The sequence below is a fragment of the Salmo salar genome, chromosome 13 (assembly GCF_965601325.2).
Source record: "Salmo salar chromosome 13, fSalSal1, whole genome shotgun sequence".
NCBI classification, from domain to species: domain Eukaryota; kingdom Metazoa; phylum Chordata; class Actinopteri; order Salmoniformes; family Salmonidae; genus Salmo; species Salmo salar.
In genome coordinates this window covers 85,230,459-85,243,718 of record NC_138303.1, presented here as the reverse complement: position 1 = coordinate 85,243,718, position 13,260 = coordinate 85,230,459, and the positions used below count along the sequence as shown (strand labels likewise).

The 13,260-nt window shown below is 41.0% G+C and overlaps 1 protein-coding gene and 1 pseudogene across 2 annotated transcripts in view; one reads left to right on the top strand and one right to left on the bottom strand.

Moving 5' to 3' along the window:
* The window catches only part of LOC106567860 (neurite extension and migration factor), an 81,311-nt gene that overhangs the window by 17,590 nt on the left and 50,461 nt on the right, over positions 1 to 13,260 (bottom strand). The gene's annotated exons all lie outside the window — the stretch shown is intronic.
* Positions 2,315 to 13,260, top strand: part of LOC106567861 (uracil phosphoribosyltransferase homolog) — a 103,327-nt pseudogene continuing 92,381 nt past the window's right edge. The window contains exon 1 of the transcript XR_014379948.1: positions 2,315 to 2,386. The product of XR_014379948.1 is annotated as a uracil phosphoribosyltransferase homolog (transcript). The remainder of the gene's footprint in view (positions 2,387 to 13,260) is intronic.

The window sequence follows — 13,260 nt, the reverse complement described above, 5'->3', positions numbered from 1 at the left end:
ATCAATAAAATCAATTTAGCCTCAAATAAATAATGAAACATGTTCAATTTGGTTTAAATAATCCAAAAACAAAGTGTTGGAGAAGAAAGTAAAAGTGCAATATGTGCCATGTAAAAAAGCTAACGTTTACGTTCATTGCTCATAACATGAGAACATATGAAAGCTGGTGGTTCCTTTTAACATGAGTCTTCAATATTCCCAGGTAAGATGTTTTAGGTTGTAGTTATTATAGGAATTATAGGACTATTTCTCTCTATACGATTTGTATTTCATATACCTTTGACTATTGGATGTTCTTATAGGCACTTTAGTATTGCCAGTGTAACTTCCGTCCCTCTCCTCGCTCCTACCTGGGCTCGAACCAGGAACACATTGACAACAGCCACCCTCGAAGCAGCGTTACCCATGTAGAGGAAGGGGAACAACTACTCCAAGTCTCAGAGCGAGTGACGTTTGAAACGCTATTAGTGCGGACCCGCTAACTAGCTAGCCATTTCACATCGGTTACACCAGCCTAATCTTGGGAGTTGACAGGCTTGAAGTCATAAACAGTGCAATGCATCATGAAGGGCTGTTTGAATGAATGCTTATGAGCCTGCTGCTGCCTACCATCGCTCAGTCAGACTGCTCTATCAAATCATAGACTTAATTATAACATAATAACACACAGAAATACGAGCCTTAGGTCATTAATATGGTCGAATTCGGAAACTATCATCTCGAAAACAAAATGTTATTCCTGTTACATTGCACAACCTTCAATGTTATGTCATAATTACGTAAAATTCTGGCAAATTAGTTCGCAACGAGCCAGGCGGCCCAAACTGTTGCATATACCCTGACTCTGCGTGCAATGAACGCAAAATGACACAATTTCACCTGGTTAATATTGCCTGCTAACCTGGATTTCTTTTAGCTAAATATGCAGGTTTAAAAATATATACTTCTGTGTATTGATTTTAAAAAAGGCATTGATGTTTATGGTTAGGTACAGTCGTGCAACGATTGTGCTTTTTTCGCAAATGTGCTTTTGTTAAATCAACCCCAGTTTGGCGAAGTCGGCTGTCTTTGTTAGGAAGAAATAGTCTTCACTGTTCGCAACGAGCCAGGCGGCCCAAACTGCTGCATATACCCTGACTCTGTTTGCAAGAGAAGTAACACATTTTCCCTAGTTAAAATAAATTCATGTTAGCAGGCAATATTAACTAAATATGCAGGTTTAAAAATATATACTTGTGTATTGATTTTAAGAAAGGCATTGATGTTTATATTTGGAGCAACGTGCACCTAAGCGATTATATGCAACGCAGGACAGGCTAGATAAACTAGTAATATCATCAACCATGTGTAGTTAACTAGTGATTATGATTGATTGATTGTTTTTTACAAGATAAGTTTATTGCTAGCTAGCAACTTACCTTGGCTTCTTACTGCATTCGCGTAACAGGCAGGCTCCTCGTGGAGTGCAATGTAAAGCAAGTGGTTAGAGCGTTGGACTAGTTAACCGTAAGGTTGCAAGATTGAATCCCTGAGCTGACAAGGTAAAAATACGTCGTTCTGCCCCTGAACAAGGCAGTTAACCCACCGTTCCTAGGCCGTCATTGAAAATAAGAATGTGTTCTTAACTGACTTGCCTAGTTAAATAAAGGTTAAATAAAAATACGTCAGTATTTTGACCATATCATCACTATTATGCATATTTCCCAACTCCAACTGTATAAACTGGAATGCTTAGTGGATTTAAGCATATCAGGTGATGTGTATTTGTGTAATGAGGGAGGGTGTGGCTTAAGGAGATCAACACCCTATATCAAGGTGTGTATAATTATTAGGCAGCTTCTTTTCCTCAGGCAAAATGGGCCAAAAAAGAGATTTAACTGACTCTGAAAAGTCAAAAATTATAAAAAGTATTTCAGAGGAATGCAGCACTCTTGAAATTGCTAAGATATTGGGGTGTGATCACAGAGCCATCAAACGTTTTGTTGCAAATAGTCAACAAGGTCGCAAGAACCGTGTTGAGAAAAAAAGACGCAAATTAACTGCCAAAGATTTGAGAAGAATCAAACGTGAAGCTACCAGAAACCCATTATCCTCCAGTGCTGTCATATTCCAGAACTGCAACCTACCTGGAGTGCCCAGAAGTACAAGGTGTTCAGTGCTCAGAGACATGGCCAAGGTAAGGAAGGCTGAAACCCAACCACCACTGAACAAGACACATAAGTTGAAACGTCAAGACTGGGCCAAGAAATATCTGAAGAGAGATTTTCAAAGGTTTTATGCACTGATGAGATGAGAGTGACTCTTGACGGACCAGATGGATGACCCCGTGGCTGGATCAGTAACGGACACGGAGCTCCACTTCGACTCAGACGCCAGCAAGGTGGAGGTGGGGTACTGGTATGGGGTGGTATTATTAAAGATGGGCTAGTTGGACCTTTTCAGGTTGAAGATGAACTCAAACTCAACTCCCAAATCTACTGCCAGTTTTTAGAAGACACTTTCTTCAAGCAGTGGTACAGGAAAAAGTCTGCATCTTTCAAGAAGACCATGATTTTTATGCAGGACAATGCTCCATCGCATGCATCGAAGTACTCCACTGCGTGGCTAGCCAGTAAAGGCCTTAAAGATGAAAAAATAATGACATGGCCCCCTTCCTCACCTGACCTAAACCCTATTGAGAACTTGTGGTCCCTTGTTAAACGGAGGATTTACGGTGAAGGAAAACAGTACACCTCTCTGACCAGTGTCTGGGAGGCTGTGGTTGCTGCTGCACAAAAAGTTGATCGTCAACAGATCAAGAAACTGACAGACTCCATGGATGGAAGGCTTATGACTGTTATTGAAAAGAAGGGTGGCTATATTGGTCACTGTTTTTTTTTTTAAATGTCAGAAATGTTTATTTATACATTTTGAGTTGTTTGTTTATTATTCTCACTTTAACAGATGAAAATAAACAAGTGAGATGGGGAACTTTTCGTTTTTCATTTAGTTACATAATAATTCTGCACACTAATAGTTGCCCAATAATTGTGCACACATAGATATTCTCCAAAGAAAGCCAAAACCTCACTTTTACTTTCTTAAATATTCAGGTTTGAGGTTTATTAACATTTTGGATTGACCGAGAGCGCTGTAGTTGTTCAATAATAAAATGAATCCTCAAACATACAACTTGCCTAATAATTGTGCACACAGTGTAAGCAATTTTACATTAATTTTCACAATGCAAATGGTTTACAATAATAATAACAAAATTATTGTTGCATTCACTGATAAAACTGACTCCAAATTTGGCTGTGATTTGGTGGTCTCAGGTTTGGAAAAGTTAGGGAATCGCTGCTGTATAGCACATATACAATAGCTGTAGGTGGTGGGTAGAAGTGATTCAGAATTCCGGTGCAGGAGGGCATCCTGACTAAGTTTAACTCCAAAGTGTTAAGATGCAGGCTGGGAAGGCACTGACTGACTGACTGATGCAACAATCGTATTTTCACTCCAGGGAAATAACCCCACAATCCACCTCACATACTATTACACTGACAGCCATCAGGACAGCACAGAGTGGGGATATGAAAGACTTCCCAAGTGATTCCACTACTGAGGCATAAACACAGAAAAAAATAAAACAAAATAAAATGAAACAAAACTCCACAGGGCTGGAGAGGAGGAAGCACCACCCACTAGGGATTAGCCTGGGTAACCGGGATCCTCAGGAACACTTCATATTTCCAGAAAAAAAGAAAGGACAAGACCCAGGAAATTACAAATAATTTCCCCAATGTCGGCATTAATGCAATTCCACAAAATACACAACATGCGCCGTATCAGATTATCAAAAAAATAAAATATAGCACATTATCCAAACAGGTTGTTGCATGGAAGCCTTTAGCCTAGCGTATTTACTTCACACAAAATCGCCATAATTCAAAGTGCACGCATAATTGACACTGCCGGACTGCACACGTAAACTGAAGGCAGCTGATAAACCCTACAGGAAAGCTCTACAGTATAGTCTGGAAAAGAACACGTGCCTCTTTGAGCTGTCATTGTGAGTCTTTAGTCACACATTTCATAGGCCTATGCACAATTCACTACATAGGCATCTCTGTCACAGACATGAAGTCTGTTAACAATTCAGAGGCATGAGGGAAAATGATATCTCCTGTCCTATAGCCTAGGCTATTTTTTTGTCCAGTCCTAATCCCACTGATACTCAAAATCCTGACTCCTGTGTCCCATGAAAACTCCTAACTTTATTCTGTAATCCATAGGTTGCATTATCAAAGCACGTCTCTCTCCTATGCATACAAAAATACTGCTAGAACATTTCCCCAGCTTCTCTGCGCTGTCTCATACGTGCTGCCCATATGAGACCTTCGGTAGAGAATGTGTAATCAACAAACAGTATGAGAGTAGATATGGATATTTTTTTTAAACAGTGTTGGTCCCCGTTAAGATTCCTTGAAATTTCAACTTCATCTCCCTGTTATTCTTGAGCTGATCTGTTATCTCCATATTCATCTCCCGGTTATTCTTGAGCTGATCTGTTATCTCCATATTCATCTCCCTGTTATTCTTGAGCTGATCTGCTATCTCTATAATCACCAAGGGATCCTGAGTGGCGCAGCGGTCTAAGGTACTGCATTGCAGTGCTAGAGGTGTCACTACAGACCCGGGTTCGATCCCGGGCTGTATCATGATCCGGAGTCCCAACGGGTTGTTCCCAATTGGCCCAGCGTCGTCTGGGTTAGAGATGGGTTTGGCAAGGTAAATAAGAATTTGTTCTTAACTGACGTGCCTAGTAAAAAATGTTTTACAAAAATAGATTTTTCTAAATATAGGAGATATTCTGTCATTCATTGAAGGAGGTTATCTAGCAAGTATAGCAACTTAGGTCATTTGACTTATGTTTGACTGCTGTTACAAAGTTAGAATGATTCGACAACGCACAAAGTGAGCTCCTGAGGACACTCTGTGTCGACATAGCCTACTGCACTGGTGAACAAAGATAGTTACTCTATCATTACTAAATATCAGTTTCATTTGTTTATTGCCAAGACGACAAGGTGGTGCAGTGCCCCTCTTATTTAGGGAGAACCCTGGCATAGTGACCATATGTTTGTTTTAAACACCTTAAATGGGCATTTCCGATTTTTGCGGTATATCCTGGGACTCTCTGGATATATATGAATTATTACCGGTATTGAAACTTGGTTGATTTTTTAAAAAGATATTTCATCCATACCACCCACATACCGACCGACCAAGACTTTTCTGGCTGAATACACTTGAGTACTACAAACACAACATTTCAGCTATTTTATTACTGTCTAGTATGATCCCTCTTTTTGCTGACTAGAAACACTGGGACACAACCATTGTTTTCTATCTGTCATATCCTGAAACACCAGCCTCTCAATATAGGAGCTGACAACGGATGATTGTGATACATATTTTACAGAGAAAGAATTCCCAGTGTTCAGAATAATCATTGCCCTTACCTTCCCTTCCAATTTGTGTGAATTACTAAGGAACAGTAGCTAGATAATATACAACCAATTTCTAGCTGTTACATTTCACGTAAAACCACATTTTAAAGCCGGAGGCACTTAGTAAATGACCATACTTTCTCTGTCTGCCAGCTAATGTATGCACAGTTTGACATCACATTGGCATTGCAAATAGGGTTGGGCGATGTGGCCTAAAAATCACACCTCAATTTTTTTAAACTTTTGGACGATTCACGGTATATATTATATTTATATATTATAATATATGTATATATTTTTTTCTTCACTAAATAAGCTTTGTTGCACAATTAAAGGTCAATCCACTGCATTTCAAACTGTCTGGAATACTTGTGAAATTATACCTATGCTAAATATAAGCCTTTCACAACCATAAGACCCACTAATAATTTCATTCTTTTATCAAAATAGTTTAACCTGCTTTTTTTTGACTGGCTTTTAAATCTGTCTATGAAAATGCAATTTTTCTTACAAATTTAACCAGAACCATGCACATCCACTAATAATGATCAACTCCTTGTAGCAGGCATTATAGATAATTAACACAGTTCAATAACAATATCTCAAGCACAAGCCCACATGCTAGTGTGTAGCCAGCTAATCTTTCTACAGTCAGGTCCATCAGTACTTAGACAGTGACACAATTTGCATAATTTTGGCTCTGTACACCACGAAAATGGATTTGAAAGGAAACAATCAAGATGTGCTTTAAGTGTAGAAGTTTTTTTGTCAAAATTATAGGAATGGTAGGAATTACAACCATTTTTATACATAGCCCCCCAATTTTAGCGGCGCAAAAGTAATTGGACAAACTAACATAATCATAAATTAAATTGTGAGTTTTAATACTTGGTTGCAAATCCTTTGCAGTCAATGACTGAAGGAAGTCTGGAACCCATAGACATCACCAGATGCTGGGGTTCAGAATTCATCCTGCTGCTTTTGTCAGCAGTCACATCATCAATAAATACAAGGGAACCAGTTCCATTGGCAGCAATACATGCCCACGCCATAACACTACCTCCACCATGCTTCACAGATGAGGTGGTATGCTTCGGATCATGAGCAGTTTCTTCCCTTCACCATACTCTTCTCTTCCCATCATTCTGGTACAAGTTGATCTTTGTCTCATCTGTCCATAGGATGTTGTTCCAGAACTGGACAGGCTTTTTTTAAAATGTTTTTGTGGCAAACTCTGATCTGGTCTTCCTGTTTTTGAGGCTGACCAATGGTTTACATCTTGTGGTAAACCCTCTGTATTTACTCTGGTGAAATCTTCTCTTGATTGTTGACTTTGACACAGATATGCCTACCTTATGGAGGGTGTTATTGATCTGGCCAACAGTTGTGAAGGGGTTTTTCTTCACCAGGGAAATAATTATTCGGTCATACACCACAGTTGTTTTCCGTGGACTTCCGGGCTTTTTGGTGTTCCTGAGCTCAACAGTGCGTTCTTTCTTTTTAAGAATGTACCAAATATTTGATTTGGCCACACCAAATGTTTTTGCTATCTCTTTGATGGGTTTGTTTAGATTTTTCAGCCTAATCACAGCTTGCTTCACTGGCAGTGACAGCTCTTTGGACTTCATATTGAGGGTTAACAACAACAGATTCCAAATGCAAATTCCACACCTCAAATCAACTCTAGACCTTTTATCTACTTATGTTTAAATGAACTAATGAGGAAACAACACACACCTGGCCATGGAACAGCTGAGCAGCCAATTATCCAATTACTTTTGGTCCCTTAAAAAAAGGGGGGACCACATATAAAAAAGTGCTGTAATTCCTACACAGTTCACACGATATGGATGTAAATACCCTCAAATTAAAACTGAAAGTCTGCACTCATATTCATTATTTAATTTCAACTCCAATATGCTGACAATATGTAGACAGCTAAAATAATAATAACTTGGTCAATGTCCAAATATTTATGGACCTGATTGTATTTAAAATCTAGTCAACAAATCAAATCATAGTTTATTTGTTTATTGGTTAACTAACATGTAGAACAGTTGAACTGTGATGAATACACCCTCCTGTCTGTCTCCAACGGTTTGAACAACATAGCCTGTTCACTTTGTTTAGATCAGGGATTGGCAACTGGCGGCTCATGCGGCAGTCAGATCAATTTAAAATATGTTTATTATTTTTAAACTCAGTCGGGGTCTCAATTTACTGTTGCAATAGTAGAATACACAAGATGCAATTTTATCTTGTTATGTCAGTCACTGATAGTCACTCAATTAGCCAATGTCAGCTCACATTTTTTTGATTGGTAAGTTAGTCTAGGGCCAGCTATCTAAACGTAGTAATCATGGTCGAATTACTGGCCAGGGGGCCCCCATTGATTTTGTTAGTCAGTCTCACTCAGATTATAGGGACGTTGTGGTCATGACATTTTGTCAGACGGTTATTGTCATGCAAAAGACTACCGATCTCACTGTAATTTACTGCTAATTAACATAAACATGTTTAGCATTTCCAGGCCTCCACACATACAAACTGCAAGAGTCTGATGCGTGCCTTTGGAACATCTACATTTAAAAAAAGTTGAATAAATCAATTTAATATAGACCTTCACAGTAAAGCAATGATTTATTTTAGTCAGGTCTAAAGAAACATTATGATATGAAGAAAATGTATTTCAGAAGAACAGAATATGAGTTGGCCTACTGTATGTTCTCTGGCTATGTGCCATGCCATAGGCATGCTTAGATGACCATAAGCACGCTTGTTCATTTAGCAGACAGGATATGCTTATAAATCCTGTGCCATTATGTTATATTATATGATTTTATAGCAAGAAGAATAGAATTGAACTTGGCTGAATAAAATAGAAAGGATATTTTCCCCATTCCTGGAATGAGTATATGAAGTGGCTATATTGAGTGTAAAAGTGATCATTTGAAGTAAGTCCTATACACTAGATTTAGAGTTATTTGTTAACTTTAGTTGTGAATGATACGAACTTTAGAATGTCTTATTGATGATTTTAGAAAATTGCAAAAGAAACTTGCGCTCTGTTCCTTGCCTCAGGCTGCACAGCTGTTCTCTCATCAAATGATCATATTTTCACCCATGAGGCTATTCTCAATGTAATCTTGTGTTAACTAATATGTACAATTAGTTTAGATTTAGAAAGCCATTATCAAATGGGCAGGAACAGGGGCAGGGGAAAAAAGATGTCATCTGTATGCACTGGAATAGTGAATGGAGGCCTCGCGCTTTCCAGCCAGTCCGTTTTTCAATGATGCTGGGTAGGCTACTTTGGTTTCATAGCAGAGCATGTACTTAATATGAGCAGCTGAGAAATAAATATAACAACACTTAATTCACTCCATGCATCAAACACTGTTTGAGGAGCAGGCTCTCGCTGCACGACAGGTGATATTCCGCCCAAAGTCTGTAAGCAATGTGCTCCCCAACCCTGTTCCTACAGCTACCCATCGCTTAATCAAATCAAATCAAAGTTTATTTGACACGTGCGCCGAATACAACAGGTGTAGACCTTACAGTGAAATGCTTACTTACAGGCTCTAACCAATAGTGCAAAAAAGGTATTAGGTGAACAATAGGTAAGTAAAGAAATAAAACAACAGTAAGAAGACAGGCTATATACAGTAGCGAGGCTATAAAAGTAGCGAGGCTACATACAGACACCAGTTAGTCAGGCTGATTGAGGTAGTATGTACATGTAGATAGGGTTAAAGTGACTATGCTATATGATGAACAGAGAGTAGCAGTAGCGTAAAAGAGGGGTTGGCGGGTGGTGGGTGGCGGACACAATGCAGATAGCCCGGTTAGCCAATGTGCGGGAGCACTGGTTGGTCGGCCCAATTGAGGTAGTATGTACATGAATGTATAGTTAAAGTGACTATGCATATATGATAAACAGAGAGTAGCATCAGCGTAAAAGAGGGGTTGGGGGGGCACACAATGCAAATAGTCCGGGAAGCCATTTGATTACCTGTTCAGGAGTCTTATAGCTTGGGGTTAAAAACTGTTGAGCAGCCTTTTTGTCCTAGACTTGGCACTCCGGTACCGCTTGCCTGCGGTAGTAGAGAGAACAGTCTATGACTGGGGTGTCTGGGGTCTTTGACAATTTTTAGGGCCTTCCTCTGACACCGCCTGGTGTAGAGGTCTTGAATGGCAGGCAGCTTAGCCCCAGTGATGTACTGGGCCGCACGCACTGTAGTGCCTTGCGGTCAGAGGCCGAACAATTGCCGTACCAGGCAGTGATGCAACCAGTCAGGATGCTCTCGATGTTGCAAATGTAGAACCTTTTGAGGATCTCAGGCCCCATGCCAAATCTTTTTTGTTTCCTCAGGGGGAATAGGCTTTGTCGTGCCCTCTTCACGACTGTCTTGGTGTGTTTGGACCATTCTAGTTTGTTGTTGATGTGGACACCAAGGAAGCTCTCAACCTGCTCCACTACAGCCCCGTTGATGAGAATGGGGACGTGCTCGGTCCTCCTTTTCCTGTAGTCCACAATCATCTCCTTAGTCTTGGTTACGTTGAGGGATAGGTTGTTATTCTGGTACCACCCAGCCAGGTCTCTGACCTCCTCCCTATAGGCTGTCTCGTCGTTGTCGGTGATCAGGCCTACCACTGTTGTGTCGTCTGCAAACTTAATGATGGTGTTGGAGTCGTGCCTGGCCATGCAGTCGTGGGTGAACAGGGAGTACAGGAGGGGACTGAGCACGCACCCTTGGGGAGCACCAGTGTTGAGGATCAGCGTGGCAGATGTGTTGCTACCTACCCTCACCACCTGGGGGCGGCCCGTCAGGAAGTCCAGGATCCAGTTGCAGAGGGAGGTGTTTAGTCCCAGCATTGTTAGCTTAGTGATGAGCTTTGAGGGTACTATGGTGTTGAACGCTGAGCTGTAGACAATGAATAGCATTCTCACATAAGTGTTCCTTTTGTCCAGGTGGGAAAGGGCAGTGTGGAGTGCAATGGAGATTGCATCATCTGTGGATCTGTTTGGGCAGTATGCAAATTGGAGTGGGTCTAGGGTTTCTGGGATAATGGTGTTGATGTGAGACATTACCAACCTTTCCAAGCACTTCATGGCTACGGACGTGAGTGCTACGGGTCTATAGTCATTTAGGCAGGTTGCCTTTGTGTTCTTGGGCACAGGGACTATGGTGGTCTGCTTGAAACATGTTGGTATTACAGACTCAATCAGGGACATGTTGAAAATGTCAGTGAAGACACCTGCCAGTTGGTCAGCACATGCCCGAAGCACACGTCCTGGTAATCCACCTGGCCCCGCAGCCTTGTGTATGTTGACCTGTTTAAAGGTCTTACTCACGTTGGCTACGGAGAGCGTGATCACACAGTCGTCCGGAACAGCTGATGCTCTCATGCATGCCTGTTGCTTGCCTCGATGCGAGCATAGAAGTGATTTAGCTCGTCTGGTAGGCTTGTGTCACTGGGCAGCTCGCGGCTGTGCTTCCCTTTGTAGTCTATAATAGTTTGCAAGCCCTGCCACATAAGACGAGCGTCGGAGCCGGTGTAGTATGATTCAATCTTAGCCATGTATTGACGCTTTGCCTGTTTGATGGTTCGTCGCAGGGCATAGCAGGATTTCTTGTAAGCTTCCGGGTTAGAGTCCCACAACTTGAAAGTGGCAGCTCTACCCTTTAGCTCAGTGTGAATGTTGCCTGTAATCCATGGCTTCTGGTTGGGGTATGTACGTACAGTCACTGTGGGGATCACATCCTCGATGCACTTATTGATAAAGCCAGTGACTGATGTGGTGTACTCCTCAATGCCATTGGAACAATCCCAGAACATGTTCCAGTCTGTGATAGCAAAACAGTCCTGTAGTTTAGCATCTGCTTCATCTGACCGCTTCCGTATTGAGCGAGTCACTGGTTCTTCCTGCTTTAGTTTTTGCTTGTAAGCAGGAATCAGGAGGATAGAGTTGTGGTGGGATTTACCAAATGGAGGGCAAGGGAGAGCTTTGTACGCGTCTCTGTGTGTGGAGTACAGGTGATCTAGAATTCTTTTCCCCCTGGTTGCACATTTAACATGTTGATAGAAATTTGGTAGAACTGATTTAAGTTTCGCTGCATTAAAGTCTCCGGCCACTAGGAGTGCCGCTTCTGGGTGAGTGGTTTCTGGTTTGCTTATTTCCTTATTCACCTGACTGAGTGCGGTCTTAGTGCCAGCATCTGTCTGTGGTGGTAAACAAACAGCCACGAAAGTATAGCTGAAAACTCTCTAGGCCTGCAATTTATCACAATATACTCTACTTCAGGCGAGCAAAATCTAGAGACTTCCTTAGATTTCGTGCACCAGCTGTTGTTTACAAATATGCACAGACCCCCCCCCCCCCCCCCCCCCCCTGACCGGAGTGTGCTGTTCTATCTTGCCGGTGCAGCGTATTTTCAGCGTATAAAAATGTTGTTACAAATCAGAACCATGCACAATGCACATCCACTAATAATGACCAACTTCTTGTAGCAGGCATTATAGAAAATGAACACTGGTCTCAAACAGTCTCTCAAGCACAAGCCCACATGCTAGTAAGTTACACCCCGGGGCCCTTCGGTGTAACTGCTTACTGACTATACCCTGTAACGTTACTGCATGATTGTAGTGGGTTTACTAACGTATTAGTTCTATTAGCTACAGTTGAAGTCAGAAGTTTACATACACATAGGTTGGAGTCATTAAAACTCGTTTATCAACCACTCCACAAATTTCTGGTTAACTTCACTAGGGTAGGGGGCAGCCTTTCTTGTTTACCTTTTATATTGACGACGTTATTGTCCGATTGAAATATTATCGATTATTTAGGCTAAAAACAACCTGAGGATTGAATATAAACATCGTTTGACATGTTTCTATGAACTTTACGGATACAATTTTGTTTTTTTTGTCTGCCTGTTGTGACTGCGTTTGAGCCAGTGGATTACTGAAGAAAACGTGCAAACAAAACTGAGGTTTTTGGATATAAAGAGAGACTTTATCGAACAAAAAAACATTTATTGAGTAAATGAATGTCTTCTGAGTGCAACCATATGAAGATCATCAAAGGTAAGTGATTCATTTTATCTCTATTTCTGACTGGTGTAACTCTTCTACTTGGCTGGTTACTGTTTGTAATGATTTGTCTGCTGGGCAATGATCTCAAATAATTGCATGGTATGCTTTCGCCGTAAAGCCTTTTTGAAATCTGACACAGTGGTTGGATTCACAAGAAGTTAAACTTTAAACCTATGTATAACACTTGTATGTTTTCAGAATTTTTATCAGTATTTCTGTTTTTGAATTCGGTGCCCTGCCATTTCACTGGATGTTGGCCAGGTGGGCCGCTAGCGTCGTACCCTAGTGAAGTTAACAAACTATAGTTCTGGCAAGTCGGTTTGGACATCTACTTTGTGCATGACACAAGCAATTTTTCCAACAGTTGTTTACAGACAGATTATTTCACCTATAATTCACTGTATCACAACTCCAGTGGGTCAGAAGTTTACATACACTAAGTTGACTGTGCCTTTAAACAGCTTGGAAAATTCCAGAAAACGATGTCATGGCTTTAGAAGCTTCTGATAGGCTAATTGACATAATTTGAGTCAATTGGAGGTGTACCTGTGGATGTATTTCAAGGCCTACCTTCAAACTCAGTGCCTCTTTGCTTGACATCATGGGAAAATCAAAAGAAATCAGCCAAGACCTCAGAAAAAAATGGTAGACCTCCACAAGTCTGGTTCATCCT